Below are 17,335 nucleotides of genomic sequence, written 5' to 3' on the forward strand. Positions count from 1 at the left end.
CTGCGGTAACGATATATATCGTGATATATTCTTTTCTTCTGTATAACGTATTTTACACACTATAAGGCAACTTACAATCCTTTAATTTTCTCAAAAATCGACAGTGTGCCTTATGTATGAATTCTGACCTCGAACCGATTTTATGTAGTACACGGCACATAGAAATCTGTCAAAATGTTTTAGTACGACTTTGGTAAGCTATGATGGCGCATGGCTTGATGGATTGCTGGAGCATTACGGCTGCCGTAGTCAGGAGCCTCACGCAATGTTGCCAACTCCTCAGTAAGGAAAATCAGTATTGGCTGACCGTAAAGTCGCTAGAAGTCGCTAAAAGACGTCATCGCCTAATTTGCATAATAGGTCATGCTAATGTCATTGTAATCAGAATCAGAAAGGGTTTTATTGCCAAATGTTGAGCAGGTTTACAACATTAGGAAATTGCTGCGGTACTTAGTGCAAACATACTGTCATATAACGCTTAAATAGACATAAAAATAAGAATTAAAAGTGCTAAGTAGATAGATATATACATGAGTGCAGGTTGTGATCAGTGCCTGTTACTAGTGATGGGACGTTCTGTATCGAGGCTTCGGAGCGTGTGTCGAGTAATGGAGGGGGCGTTTCCGCGAAGCGCGTATCGAGGCTTGCTTCATTTATGGGAGGAGCTGAAAATGATGACGTCCGAAGCCTCGCTGCCCGGCTGTACCACGTGACTGGTTCATGAAGCGGTTCGAACTTTGCCGCAAATAATCATTTTCCATACTGCCAGCATAAATATACACAGTATACTGCCATCACTACACTATAGGTGTTTTACACACTCCTTTTGTTGTTGACATTTACAGGCTGTGTGCAAAATGCCACACTCTTCAAATTCATGCCAGCTATTATTTTTACGTCCAGTAGGTGTCCTGCTAGAGCAAATGAAGCTTCATGAAGCTTCGCGTTGGGGTGAACCAATTGGATGAAAAGCTTCAGTGCTTCATGGGGCTTCATCTGCCCATCACTACCTGTTACACAGTGAGGGGTGGTGAGGGAAACAGCAGACTTCACTCTATCTTAATTAAAGTAATTGTTTTATTATCTCTTGCCAACATCATGCACATGCAGACAGCAACTTCTCAAAATGGCTCCCAATCCAATTCCTGCTCCCTTTAAATACTCTAAAGACACACCTTCTTAATACAGACTGGCCTATAAAAGAGCTGCAATTGAGGCAGGCTTCCTCTTTACTGGGAAAACAAGATGGCCACACACAAATGTGCTACCATATTTTGGTAAATTTTATTATTTTTAAGAAAAACATATGCCAGCAATTAAGACAATTATTATTTTACATTCATTACGTGTATTCGATAACAATTGAGGAGAGTAAAAGTGAGAAATAATAAGCGGAACTGTTGACACTGTAGTCGTTCGCCCGCGGTTGCCTAGAGCGGACCAACTTCCTGTCCTCTCAGACGCAATTCGGGAAAAGATACGAGTGCTCCTGTGATTCTTTCTCTGAGACTCTACCTTTATTTTTACAGGTCAGTATCGTCTTAAAAATACAGTGTACGGTGTTTACTGAGAGTTATGTTGACACCGCCGATGTAACCTTAAGTGGGGTTTAGTTGAAAGTTACTGAAGCGCGGCACAGCAGCGGTGGTAGTGTAGTTAACAGTGTAAACTGGAGAAATGTAATGACCATAGATGCATATATTTGCCAAATGCCTTTTAATTACCTTTTACAGTTATTGAGCATATCTGACAAGTGAAAGCACTGGATGTAAATTATATTTGTTGATCGGAAATAAGGGACGCAATTCGGGAAAAGATACGAGTGCTCCTGTGATTCTTTCTCTGAGACTCTACCTTTATTTTTACAGATTTGTATTCTTTTTGTTATTGTGGTCTTCACATCTGGGACCCGTAACACCAACAGCAGAGGGGAAGAAACTGTTCTTATGGCGAGAGGTTCTTATGGCGAATGGACCAGAGCCTCCTGCCTGAGGGGAGCAGCTCAAACAGACTGTGTCCAGGGTGAGAAGGGTCAGCTGTGATCCGAGCTGCACGCCCCAGTGTCCTGGAGGTGTACAGGTCCTGCAGAGATGGGAGTCTGCAGCCAATCACCTTCTCAGCAGAGCGCACAACACGCTGCAGTCTCTGTTTGTCCCTGATAGTGGCTCCAGCGTACCACACGGTGATGGAGGAGGTGAGGATGGACTCGATGATTGCAGTGTAGAATTGTATCATCATCCGTGTTGGCAGGGTGAATTTCTTCAGCTGCCTCAGGAAGTACATCCTCTGCTGGGCTTTCTTAATGACGGAGGTGATGGTGGGCTCCCACTTCAGGTCCTGGGTGATGGTGGTACCCAGGAAGTGGAATGAGTCCACAGAGGTGATGGGGGTGTCAGTCAGGATGATGGGGGGGAGTGGAGCTGTGTGCTTCCTGAAGTCCACAATAATCTCCACTGTCTTCTGGGCATTCAGCACCAGGTTGTTGTGGTTGCACCAGGACACCAAACGTTCAACCTCCCTCCTGTAGGCAGACTCATCCCCGTCCGAGATGAGTCCAATAACGGTGGTGTCATCTGCAAACTTGATTAGCTTGACAGACTGGTGGGTGGAGGTGCAGCAGTTGGTGCACAGGGAGAAGAGCAGAGGAGAAAGAACACAGCCCTGAGGGGAGCCGGTGCTGATGGTCCGGGAGTCCGAGACATTCTTTCCCAGCCTCACATGCTGCTTCCTGTCCGTCAGGAAGTCAGTGATCCACCGGCAGATGGGATCAGGCACATTCATCTGGGAAAGCTTGCCTCGGAGATGGTCTGGAAGGGTGGTGTTGATGGCAGAGCTGAAGTCCACAAACAGGATCCTGGCGTAGGTTCCTGGGGAGTCCAGATGCTACAGGATGAAGTGTAGAGCCATGTTGATAGTGTCGTCTAGAGACCTGTAACCTACGTTGTTGGAGAGAGAAATAACATCGTGGAAGAGAAAGTGAGTAAAATGTCCTAAATGCATTTCGAATTTATTTAGAACTACAAATTAAATTTCTTTTAGGAATTATTGTTTTTTTAATGTCACAATTCCAACCCTGCTTCTTTATCCGGGCTTGGACCAGCAAAAGTGACCTGAAATTGGCACTCTGGTGAAATTAATTTGTGTGTGTGTGTGTGTGTGTGTGTGTGTGTGTGTGTGTGTGTGTGTGTGTGTGTGTGTTTATTAGTAGTTTTAAACCTTGTGATCCACAAAAATGCATAACAGTAATCTATTTATACTGCCCACCCCTAATTCAAACCTCTTGCCAAGTTTGGTGCCACTGGTTTACTGTGAGCAACTCCCAGCCTAAAACGCTAAAAACAATAAAACCCTAACCTTACTTACTCTAAAATCTCTACCGTTGGCTAAATTTATATCGTTTCTACCCTATTCCGTTTATACCGCCCACCCCTAATACAGAGTATACAAAAGGGATAAATAGAATAAATTGGAATACGAATACAAAGGAACAGGGGTTATGCTAAAAATCCAGTATTATTCCAATATTAATCCTAAATCTAAACATGCAGATATGACCTTCATGTTTGACTCGCTCCCAAAAGCAGCACCTTTATAATAGATCTGAGAGTAAAGTATAATTGGTACAAAATGTCTTCTTTAAAAGGCACTTCAGGATTTGAGTTTATCTCCTCTGTCTTGTTTCAAAACCTTCCGTTCTAAGAAATTCAGAGAACTTTTTTTTATTGCAATCCAATGTACAGGTCCTGTGGTGATAATACAATATTATAAAGGCAACACATGCAATGAAAATGCGTTCCTATATCGTGCTTTCGAGGTCTCAGTGGCATAATTCATTACTGTATGCTCCAAAGGTAAAACTGTGTGTTGTGAAATATTTATTCACACTTGTAGTCTGCAGAGGTTATGTCTGACAATTAATTCAGACAAAATAATTACAAAGATCTGTTAGTTTATACTTAAACCACAAAGGAGCTCATTTCATTATTCAGGTCAAAAGAGTAAAGAGTAAACTTTTTTTAAAGTAAGTACTGAATATTATATCACTTATTTATGCGCAAATGTTTAATAAAGAAGAACGTTAAAACATTACTGTTGGCCACATACTGGCAAAGTTATGTGCCATTAGCGATGTAGTACTAACTGGGTTTTAAAACCTTTACTTTAAAATATACGCCGCTATATATATACCTGACATTAATCTTACAGAAAATGTGATACTTTTATGGATGATTAAAGTCAGTCATATATCCACAAACACAACAAGCTGAAAGTCAGTGAATGCTGCCAAATATCACGGCACAAGCAGGATCCACTGCACTGTTAATGTTAGCTGTGTTATATTGCTGCCTCTGTTCGGTGGTGTCGAGCCAAACGGGCTTTAATATGTGTTTGAACGAGCTGACGGTTCACTCGTTAAGCTGAAAGAAAGATGCTTTAATCACAGGAGTCACACATGTGTCCACTGGGAACTCTCCTTGTTGAGCACTCGTAATAACACACACTAAATCTTCTTTCTCTTGTGCTGTTGTGTAGCAGTGTCTACACCTGAGACTGTCACCTGTCTGTCTGTCCTGCACTCTCTCTCTGATTGTGTAATAAAAGTATAACATGTATTTATAAGTTACACTTGTGTTTGAATCCTGCAGCTTATCACACATTTGATTTCCATGTGTGACAACTGCAAGTGACCAGAGTGAGGACAGACTGAGGGACCCACTGCTGCACATCACCTGTGAGGCTTTGCACCCCTGATGATCCACCAGGAAAAACTCAGCAGTGTGTGAGGAAGAGGAGGAGGAAGAGCCAGCAGCAGCTGACAGATGGAGAGGATAGACAGACTGTTCCCTGTTTGTGAAGGACTGCTAGGAAAGTTTAAAATAACTAATTGCCTGTCCTGACTCAGTCTCATTAGGTAATGTTCAAAATATTTTATCATTCCAGTGTTTTCAGTGTGGGAATTGGTGATCCTCTACCCATCTTGGCTTCTGAGAGACACTGCCACTCTGAGAAGCTCTTTTTATACCCAATCATGTTCCCAATTAACCTAATCAGTGTTAATTGGTCTTCCAGCTCTTCGTTATGCTCAAATTTACTTTTTCCAGCCTCTTATTGCTACTTGTCCCAACTTTTTTGGGATTTGTTGACACCGTGTAATTTTGAATCAACATATTTTTCCTTTGAAATGATACATTTTCTCGGATTAAACTTTCGATCTGTCATCTACGTTCTATTCTGAATAAAATATTGACATTTGCCGTCTCCACACCATTGCATTCAGTTTTTATTCACAATTTGTTTAGTGTCCCAACTTTGTTGCAATCTGGTTTGTATGTATCAGCAGCAGAATGGACCTAAAAATAAATGTACTTCTGCCCAGTTTGACCCATTTAGCAGAAGCCAGCCTGTTTAAGTCTCTGATATCTATTCTGTATGACTTAAAGCAGTTATGACAATAAAGGAATATTTAATATATCAGTCTACTCTTCATTTTATCAGAAACAGTTATCACAGCTTGTACATTTTCTTTTTATAAATTATGTAAGCAATGAGCCAAATTTAGTAATGCCAACATACTGAAGGAACAGCATTTGTCTCCTATATATGATACACCTATAGATGCACTGTCAAAGACACTTGTCTTTGAGTGAAGATTTAAGGTGATAAGACATATAAATAACTGCAACTTGAATCTGTACTGAGGCTCAGTATTTGACACAGAGTTCATGTTCATTGCTGTAATAGCTAATAATGATTAATATAATAACTATAATGTTGGCCATATTATATTTACATTACCAAAGTGATATGACTTTTGTCTCATGAAAAACATTAGCTAATTGTTATTTACTAACTAATCTTAAATGACTGTTCAGTACAGAAATGAAGCCCAAAAATCATGTTTTACTGTCCTGTGGTCTCAGCCTCAGATACTTATCAAATCACACAAAGCTCTTGTAGAAACAAATGAACAAAATATGTTCTCCTTCATTTCTGTCAAACAAAATTGTATGACACGTTTCCAGCGGTTAGTATCATGGTTGCTAGGCAACCTGGGAAGCGCGACGGAGACTAGACCGTCCCATTTCACAAGCCTCTCACTTCCGCACGCACCATGCGTAGTGCGCGTACTTCAAGCGTGCCGACCCTGCCACAGCCTGAGAACCATCACAGACAACAGCGTCGGGGGCGGGGCTTAAGCTCGGACAGATCAAAGGCCTTTGCAACGTCACAACAAAGGCCTTTGCAACGTCACAACAAAGGTGCTTCGAAGGAGCCTCCAAATAGCATAAATAGAACCTTGGCGACACTCTACACCAGTAAACTCCAAAGTCGGTCCGTCTAAAGTATCGCTGAGTCTAAAGTACTGCTGAAAGTCAACCTTTATTAAATATGTCTCACGTTTATGCTAGAGCTAACGATCACGGTTCCCGTGCAAAAGTTCGCACAACTGAACAGCGTGCCCCCATTATTAAAATGCAACACAAGGATGTTGCACCTTGGGCACCACGCTTAGAGCGGTGGGACATAAATACAAATAAAAATTTACTCCCACCCCCCCCTCCTCTTCCGGTTAACCCACAGAAAACACAGCGTGCCCCAATTATTAAAAAGCAACACAAGGATGTTGCACCTTGGGCACCACGCTTAGAGCGGTGGGACATAAATACAAATAAAAATTTACTCCCACACCCCCCTCCTCTTCCGGTTAACCCACAGAAAACACAGCGTGCCCCCATTATTAAAATGCAACACAAGGATGTTGCACCTTGGGCACCACGCTTAGAGCGGTGGGACATAAATACAAATAAAAATTTACTCCCACACCCCCCTCCTCTTCCGGTTAAACCACAGAAAACACAGCGTGCCCCAATTATTAAAAAGCAACACAAGGATGTTGCACCTTGGGCACCACGCTTAGAGCGGTGGGACATAAATGCGAATAAAAATTTACTCCCACCCCCCCCTCCTCTTCCCGTTAAACCACAAAAACCACAGCGTGCCCCAATTATTAAAAAGCAACACAAGGATGTTGCACCTTGGGCACCACGCTTAGAGCGGTGGGACATAAATACAAATAAAAATTTACTCCCACCCCCCCCTCCTCTTCCGGTTAAACCACAAAAACCACAGCGTGCCCCCATTATTAAAATGCAACACAAGGATGTTGCACCTTGGGCACCACGCTTAGAGCGGTGGGACATAAATACAAATAAAAATTTACTCCCACACCCCCCTCCTCTTCCGGTTAACCCACAGAAAACACAGCGTGCCCCCATTATTAAAATGCAACACAAGGATGTTGCACGTTGGGCACCACGCTTAGAGCGGTGGGACATAAATGCGAATAAAAATTTACTCCCACCCCTCCCTCCTCTTCCCATTAAACCACAGAAAACGCTGCATGCCCCCATTATTAAAAAACAACACAAGGATGTGGCACCTTGGGCACCACGCTTATTAGAGACATGGAAATATTAACAGCAGTAAAATACAAATAACACCCCCCCCCCCAACCGGTAGCAGCAGATAGCCGCCCCTCCCTGAGCCTGGATCTGCTGGAGGTTTCTTCCTGTTCAAAGGGAGTTTTTCCTTCCCACTGTCGCCATGTGCTTGCTCATAGGGGATCATTTGATTGTTGGGGTTTTATTTTCACAACTGTTGTTGTGAAAATATTCACAACAACAGTTATATTGCAAAGTCTTCACCATCCATCAGCCATTACAATACAAATAATAAAAATCTTGAAATACATAAAAATGTTGATGTTTGATTTTGTTTACTTTAGTTTTGTTTACTACTACGTGTCTGATAGTGATTGTCTGAGTAGATAAAACAGTGGTCCTGTACCACCAACATCATTATGGAGATGTGTGAGAATGACTGGGAGTCAGACTGGAGGACTACTGTGAAATCAGAAAAAGCAGAGTGGGGAGGTACTTCCTGTACATTGCTTCTCCAGCTGTGTAAATTACATTTTTCTCAGCAGCAACAGCTTTGGGGTTAGGAGAATACCAGGACCAGTCAGTGCACAATGACCAATTCATCAGCTGCATAACAGCAGCTGGAGCCTCACAGCTGGAGCGCACTGTACTGAGTGAAACATTTTCACACTTCACAAGAAATAAGGACAGAAAACTTTCACCTCATCATTCCCCAAACAAAAGGGTTTCATTTCCAGATGCCAGGAGGACTAAGATGCCACTAAAGGCAGAATAAAAGCAGCATGCATATGGCCCTTTTCCATTAGTACCTTCTAGGGGTGGGTTTTGATCATCAATTTTTCGATTAAAATCAATTCTAGCTTGCATAACATGATATTGATTCATTAAAACTCTGAATTGACTTTTAAATATAAATTCATTTTGCTCAAAATGCCAGAATATCAGGTTAAACCTTACAAAATTTCGACAACCACCCAACAGCTAAAACAGTAAATGAGAGCTGGTGCACGGATTCTGCACAAAGACGTTTCCTTGCTATCTGGGTAAACACTAGTGATGGGATTTCCGGCTCTTTTTAGAGAACCGGCTCTTTCAGTTCGGCTCACTAAAAGGAGAATCAGAATCAGAAAGGGTTTTATTGCCAAATGTTGAGCGGGTTTACAACATTAGGAAATTGCTGCGGTGCTTCAGTGCAAACATACTGTTATAAATTAAGCTTAAATAGACATGAAAATAAAAATGAGAATAAGAATTAAAAGTGCTAAGTAGATAGATATATACATGATATATACATGAGTGCAGGTGGTGATCAGTGCCAAACATGGAATGATGCAGTGAACACAGCGTAGGGTCATGTGTTAGGGGTGGGAACAGTCATACGGTTATTGTTCATGTGTTCAACAGCAGAGGGGAAGAAACTGTTCTTATGGCGAGAGGTTCTGGTGCGAATGGACCGGAGCCTCCTGCCTGAGGGGAGCAGGTCAAACAGACTGTGTCCAGGGTGAGAAGGGTCAGCTGAGATCCGAGCTGCACGCCCCAGTGTCCTGGAGGTGTACAGGTCCTGCAGAGATGGGAGTCTGCAGCCAATCACCTTCTCAGCAGAGCGCACAACACGCTGCAGTCTCTGTTTGTCCCTGATAGTGGCTCCAGCGTACCACACGGTGATGGAGGAGGTGAGGATGGACTCGATGATTGCAGTGTAGAATTGTATCATCATCCGTGTTGGCAGGGTGAATTTCTTCAGCTGCCTCAGGAAGTACATCCTCTGCTGGGCTTTCTTAATGACGGAGGTGATGGTGGGCTCCCACTTCAGGTCCTGGGTGATGGTGGTACCCAGGAAGCGGAATGAGTCCACAGAGGTGATGGGGGTGTCAGTCAGGATGATGGGGGGGAGTGGAGCTGTGTGCTTCCTGAAGTCCACAATAATCTCCACTGTCTTCTGGGCATTCAGCACCAGGTTGTTGTGGCTGCACCAGGACACCAAACGTTCAACCTCCCTCCTGTAGGCAGACTCATCCCCGTCCGAGATGAGTCCAATAATGGTGGTGCCATCTGCAAACTTGATTAGCTTGACAGACTGGTGGGTGGAGGTGCAGCAGTTGGTGCACAGGGAGAAGAGCAGAGGAGAAAGAACACAGCCCTGAGGGGAGCCGGTGCTGATGGTCCGGGAGTCCGAGACATTCTTTCCCAGCCTCACATGCTGCTTCCTGTCCGTCAGGAAGTCAGTGATCCACCGGCAGATGGGATCAGGCACATTCATCTGGGAAAGCTTGCCTCGGAGATGGTCTGGAAGGGTGGTGTTGATGGCAGAGCTGAAGTCCACAAACAGGATCCTGGCGTAGGTTCCTGGGGAGTCCAGATGCTACAGGATGAAGTGTAGAGCCATGTTGATAGTGTCGTCTAGAGACCTGTAACCTACGTTGTTGGAGAGAGAAATAACATCGTGGAAGAGAAAGTGAGTAAAATGTCCTAAATGCATTTCGAATTTATTTAGAACTACAAATTAAATTTCTTTTAGGAATTATTGTTTTTTTTAATGTCACAATTCCAACCCTGCTTCTTTATCCGGGCTTGGACCAGCAAAAGTGACCTGAAATTGGCACTCTGGTGAAATTAATTTGTGTGTGTGTGTGTGTGTGTGTGTGTGTGTGTGTGTGTGTGTGTGTGTGTTTATTAGTAGTTTTAAACCTTGTGATCCACAAAAATGCATAACAGTAATCTATTTATACTGCCCACCCCTAATTCAAACCTCTTGCCAAGTTTGGTGCCACTGGTTTACTGTGAGCAACTCCCAGCCTAAAACGCTAAAAACAATAAAACCCTAACCTTACTTACTCTAAAATCTCTACCGTTGGCTAAATTTATATCGTTTCTACCCTATTCCGTTTATACCGCCCACCCCTAATACAGAGTATACAAAAGGGATAAATAGAATAAATTGGAATAAGAATATGAATACAAAGGAACAGGGGTTATGCTAAAAATCCAGTATTATTCCAATATTAATCCTAAATCTAAACATGCAGATATGACCTTCATGTTTGACTCACTCCCAAAAGCAGCACCTTTATAATAGATCTGAGAGTAAAGTATAATTGGTACAAAATGTCTTCTTTAAAAGGCACTTCAGGATTTGAGTTTATCTCCTCTGTCTTGTTTCAAAACCTTCCGTTCTAAGAAATTCAGAGAAAACTTTTTTTTATTGCAATCCAATGTACAGGTCCTGTGGTGATAATACAATATTATAAAGGCAACACATGCAATGAAAATGCGTTCCTATATCGTGCTTTCGAGGTCTCAGTGGCATAATTCATTACTGTATGCTCCAAAGGTAAAACTGTGTGTTGTGAAATATTTATTCACACTTGTAGTCTGCAGAGGTTATGTCTGACAATTAATTCAGACAAAATAATTACAAAGATCTGTTAGTTTATACTTAAACCACAAAGGAGCTCATTTCATTATTCAGGTCAAAAGAGTAAAGAGTAAACTTTTTTTAAAGTAAGTACTGAATATTATATCACTTATTTATGCGCAAATGTTTAATAAAGAAGAACGTTAAAACATTACTGTTGGCCACATACTGGCAAAGTTATGTGCCATTAGCGATGTTAGTACTAACTGGGTTTTAAAACCTTTACTTTAAAATATACGCCGCTATATATATACCTGACATTAATCTTACAGAAAATGTGATACTTTTATGGATAATTAAAGTCAGTCATATATCCACAAACACAACAAGCTGAAAGTCAGTGAATGCTGCCAAATATCACGGCACAAGCAGGATCCACTGCACTGTTAATGTTAGCTATGTTATATTGCTGCCTCTGTTCGGTGGTGTCGAGCCAAACGGGCTTTAATATGTGTTTGAACGAGCTGACGGTTCACTCGTTAAGCTGAAAGAAAGATGCTTTAATCACAGGAGTCACACATGTGTCCACTGGGAACTCTTCTTGTTGAGCACTCGTAATAACACAAACACTAAATCTTCCTTCTCTTGTGCCGTTTTGTAGCAGTGTCTACACCTGAGACTGTCACCTGTCTGTCTGTCCTGCACTCTCTCTCTGATTGTGTAATAAAAGTATAACATGTATTTATAAGTTACACTTGTGTTTGAATCCTGCAGCTTATCACACATTTGATTTCCATGTGTGACAACTGCAAGTGTCCAGAGTGAGGACAGACTGAGGGACCCACTGCTGCACATCACCTGTGAGGCTTTGCACCCCTGATGATCCACCAGGAAAAACTCAGCAGTGTGTGAGGAAGAGGAGGAGGAAGAGCCAGCAGCAGCTGACAGATGGAGAGGATAGACAGACTGTTCCCTGTTTGTGAAGGACTGCTAGGAAAGTTTAAAATAAATAATTGCCTGTCCTGACTCAGTCTCATTAGGTAATGTTCAAAATATTTTATCATTCCAGTGTTTTCAGTGTGGGAGAAAGTACTCAGGGCCTTCAAGTTACACACTATGAAAGGCAGAAACAAGTTTAATATTCAGAAACCTAAAGTATAAACCGGATTGCAACAAAGTTGGGACACTAAACAAATTGTGAATAAAAACTGAATGCAACGACGTGGAGATGGCAAATGTCAATATTTTATTCAGAATAGAACGTAAATCACAGAACAAAAGTTGAAACTGAGAAAATTTATCATTTTAAGGGGAAACTATGTTGATACAAAATGTCATGGTATCAACAAATCCCAAAAAAAGTTGGGACAAGGCCATTTTCACCACTGTGTGGCATCTCCTTCTTCTTACAACACTCAACAGATGTCTGGGGACCGAGGAGACCAGTTTCTCAAGTTTAGAAATAGGAATGCTCTCCCATTCTTGTCTAATACAGGCCTCTAACTGTTCAATCATCTTGGGCCTTCTTTGTCGCACCTTCCTCTTTATGATGCGCCAAATGTTCTCTATAGGTGAAAGATCTGGACTGCAGACTGGCCATTTCAGTACCCGGATCCTTCTCCTACGCAGCCATGATGTTGTGATTGATGCAGAATGTGGTCTGGCATTATCTTGTTGAAAAATGCAGGGTCTTCCCTGAAAGAGATGACGTCTGGATGGGAGCATATGTTGTTCTAGAACCTGAATATATTTTCCTGCATTGATGGTGCCTTTCCAGACATGCAAGCTTCCCATGCCACACGCACTCATGCAACCCCATACCATCAGAGATGCAGGCTTCTGAACTGAGCGTTGATAACAACTTGGGTTGTCCTTGTCCTCTTTGGTCTGGATGACATGGCGTCCCACATTTCCAAAAAGAACTTTGAATCGTGACTCGTCTGACCGCAGAACAGTCTTCCATTTTGCCACACTCCATTTTAAATGATCCCTGGCCCAGTGAAAACGCCTGAGCTTGTGGATCTTGCTTAGAAATGGCTTCTTCTTTGCACTGTAGAGTTTCAGCTGGCAACGGCAGATGGCACGGTGAATTGTGTTCACTGACAATTGTTTCTGGAAGTATTCCTGAGCCCATTCTGTGATTTCCTTTACAGTAGCATTCCTGTTTGTGGTGCAGTGTCGTTTAAGGGCCCGGAGATCACGGGCATCCAGTATGGGTTTACGCCCTTGACCCTTACGCACAGAGATTGTTCCAGATTCTCTGAATCTTCGGATGACGTTATGCACAGTTGATGATGATAACTGCAAAGTCTTTGCAATTTTTCGCCGGGTAACGCCTTTCTGATATTGCTCCACTATCTTTCTGCGCAACATTGTGGGAATTGGTGATCCTCTACCCATCTTGGCTTCTGAGAGACACTGCCACTCTGAGAAGCTCTTTTTATACCCAATCATGTTCCCAATTAACCTAATCAGTGTTAATTGGTCTTCCAGCTCTTCGTTATGCTCAAATTTACTTTTTCCAGCCTCTTATTGCTACTTGTCCCAACTTTTTTGGGATTTGTTGACACCGTGTAATTTTGAATCAACATATTTTTCCTTTGAAATGATACATTTTCTCGGATTAAACTTTTGATCTGTCATCTACGTTCTATTCTGAATAAAATATTGACATTTGCCGTCTCCACACCATTGCATTCAGTTTTTATTCACAATTTGTTTAGTGTCCCAACTTTGTTGCAATCTGGTTTGTATGTATCAGCAGCAGAATGGACCTAAAAATAAATGTACTTCTGCCCAGTTTGACCCATTTAGCAGAAGCAAGCCTGTTTAAGGCTCTGATATCTATTCTGTATGACTTAAAGCAGTTATGACAATAAAGGAATATTTAATATATCAGTCTACTCTTCATTTTATCAGAAACAGTTATCACAGCTTGTACATTTTCTTTTTATAAATGTATGTAAGCAATGAGCCAAATTTAGTAATGCCAACATACTGAAGGAACAGCATTTGTCTCCTATATATGATACACCTATAGATGCACTGTCAAAGACACTTGTCTTTGAGTGAAGATTTAAGGTGATAAGACATATAAATAACTGCAACTTGAATCTGTACTGAGGCTCAGTATTTGACACAGAGTTCATGTTCATTGCTGTAATAGCTAATAATGATTAATATAATAACTATAATGTTGGCCATATTATATTTACATTACCAAAGTGATATGACTTTTGTCTCATGAAAAACATTAGCTAATTGTTATTTACTAACTAATCTTAAATGACTGTTCAGTACAGAAATGAAGCCCAAAAATCATGTTTTACTGTCCTGTGGTCTCAGCCTCAGATACTTATCAAATCACACAAAGCTCTTGTAGAAACAAATGAACAAAATATGTTCTCCTTCATTTCTGTCAAACAAAATTGTATGACACGTTTCCAGCGGTTAGTATCATGGTTGCTAGGCAACCTGGGAAGCGCGACGGAGACTAGACCGTCCCATTTCACAAGCCTCTCACTTCCGCACGCACCGTGCGTAGTGCGCGTACTTCAAGCGTGCCGACCCTGCCACAGCCTGAGAACCATCACAGTGTTGGGTTCACCCCATGAGGTCTAAATCATCATAGGTTCTACTCCAAACCATATACATGAAATTACATTAATTTGACAACAACAACAAAGACTTCTAAAATAAAGGAAAAAAAGTGCATCAAACCCAGTGATTCCTTCAAGGATATTTAGAAAGATTATACCTGAGCACATCCCGGTACTGACATTTGAGGGGGCAGCACAACCATTGAGATACAGAAATCAAAGCCACCATTACTGACCATTAGTTTTATTCACTTTTAGTTAAGTTTAGTGATTTTTAAAAAATTTTTTAACAGAAGTAGAAGGAAAGCTCAGTGTCAGGAATGGAGGATGCAGTTTCAGTCAGCAACCAGGGAGCCTGCCAGATCTGCTACAGGCTGATGAACATGGTTGCAGTGATTGTCAGTAGCTGACTGATGCAAACTGTTTTCATCAGTTTTATCACTTACTTTAAAGGTTTGACCAGTAACAAATCGCAGGTTCTGCCATCATTTTATTATTTTATCACTGAAGATGACATCATAAACCTAACTGAAGTACCAGGAGCACATGAAGCTCAAGAGAAGATCTATTTTCAAACAGTTAGAATAATAGGAAAGAACAAATGTACATCTGTTACGTCCCTCTGCAGCCTCTAATCTGCTCAGTGTGTTCAGCTGGTGCTAATTGGCCACACCTAGTCAGGTGTGGATAAAAACATACCTGAGGCAAACGTCCAGAGAGCTCACTAGTCTTTGCCTTGGTGGTACCAGCCATTTGAGCCAACCTGCTATGCCATTTTAAGATCAAGCCTCTTCACACTAACACTCTGTTATTCATCTCTGTTTTTATGTTGCGGCTTTTGAGCCGGGTCGTAACATCTATCATTTTCACAGTTTGGAAAATTTGTATAACATTGTCAGCTGCAAACCAATTAAAAATCCCAACACAAAACCTCTCTTGTTCGCTGATCACGGTAATATAGGCACATTAAAACACTGCACCTTAAATGGTAAATGGCCTGTATTTATTTAGCGCTTTACTAGTCCCTAAGGACCCCAAAGTGCTTTACATATCCATTCATTCACCCATTCACACACTGGTGATGGCAGCTATATTGTAGCCACAGCCACCCTGGGGCGCACTGACAGAGGCGAGGCTGCCGGACACTGGCGCCACCGGGCCCTCTGACCACCACCAGTAGGCAACGGGTGAAGTGTCTTGCCCAAGGACACAACGACCGAGACTGTCCAAGTCGGGGCTCGAACCTGCAACCTTCCGATTACAAGGCGAACTCCCAACTCTTGAGCCACAATCGCCCCTTAAGTAAAACAAATATGTCTATTAGCAAAAGAATTCATAGAAGTCAGAAGAGTAATGCCCCTGAGTACTGCATTAATTTTAACAAACATAACATGAACAAAGGCAGTCCCAAAGTGTGTGCTCAAAGGCTACTGTGTGATTGTTGGGGTTTTGTAGCCTTTACCTTGTTGTGAACTGGGACAATATAATTTAAACTGAATAGAAGTAAAGTGAATAGTAGAGAGCTGTTACATTGTATTTTGTTAGTCATAACATAACACTCAGAAACCAACCAGCCAAACCAACAATAGTATACAGGAGCAGACTTCTTATTCTAAAAAGAAGTTTGGACTTCAAACTTGAGGATGCTGCAAACAGGAAACAAATCTGAGCATGAACTGAACACAAGTTACCCCATTACTGATTAAAATGGGAGAGAACGGTGTGTTCGATTTCACAGACTGAACCCTGAATTCCCTGCCTTCCACTAAGTACTGAAAGAAACTGCAAGGGGTTTAACCAGCTACTTGGCTGCTCCAAAGCATTTGTCAGACAGAAAGTTTTTATTTTTTCATCTTAACTCTGTCATTGGCTCAAAAGCCGGCACATTCAATGCCTGCAGCTCTAGAGTGAATTGCAGTTCCCACACTGGAGAAACAGTTTGCATTAGCTACCCAGTCATGCCCTAAAGCTGGCTTTAGACCAATGTGGGTAAAAAGAAGCCTTTAGGTTTAAAGCAGCTCAATCAGCTTTGAAGGGATATTACAGCATCGTCTCAGAAAAGTGATAATCTCAGTCAGTCATCTCATTCCTGATCCAATAAGAAAGCTCATCACGACAGATACGACTCTTATGAGAAGGACACTTTCAGCTGTAGCTGACTCAAGATATCGATGCCAAACCCTCCCATTCAGCTAGTTTGGGAGCTTCATTATTCCCATTCACACCCAAGTCTCTTCACCCCTCTAGGTGAAGTAAGAACCAACATGCTTCAGTGTTTGGCACTGAATCCCTTACATGTACACAGTCCTCTCTCAGTTACAGGCCTGCGTTGTTTATCTAAGGTACAATTAGCAGACAGATTTCATTTGTGCTACTTGTCTGAACTAATTATCAATACATATGTACAGCATCTCACTGCTAAGCATTTCCAACCAGTATGTAAATAACAGCTGATGCCCTGCCAGGAGGAACATTGTGTAAAGGGTTGCTAAGGAGACCAATTAACCACTGAGACATCCTTGGAAAACAAGCAGTCAGGTTTGGCATCTGTTTTAGATTAGAGGATATGCATGTACACATAGGTGCTCCAAAAAACAGTGAGAGGACAGTCTTTTACACATTATGATCAGCTGCTGTACCACACTATTAACTATCACAAACCGGATCATCTCATAGCAGCAGAAACTAGTGACAGTTAGATGATCACATATTGCATATAGTCTGTCTCTGTCATGATCCTGGGTCTTTTGACCCAGCGTTTTGAGTTTTAGTTTATGTTTAAGCCCTTCAGGTTTTCTAAGTTCATTTTTTTGTCATGCCTAGATTGTTTTAGTTCTTTGTTATTAGATTCCCCTTGTGTCTTCCACCCATGTTAAGTCTCCCTTGCCCTTCATGGGTTTCATGTCTGTGTCTTACGTTGTCTAGTTCAGGTTGTCATG

The sequence above is a fragment of the Copadichromis virginalis genome, linkage group LG22 (assembly GCF_057382275.1).
Source record: "Copadichromis virginalis isolate Kocher_CV1m ecotype Utaka linkage group LG22, C_Virginalis_male_GT1.1, whole genome shotgun sequence".
In the NCBI taxonomy this organism is placed as follows: domain Eukaryota; kingdom Metazoa; phylum Chordata; class Actinopteri; order Cichliformes; family Cichlidae; genus Copadichromis; species Copadichromis virginalis.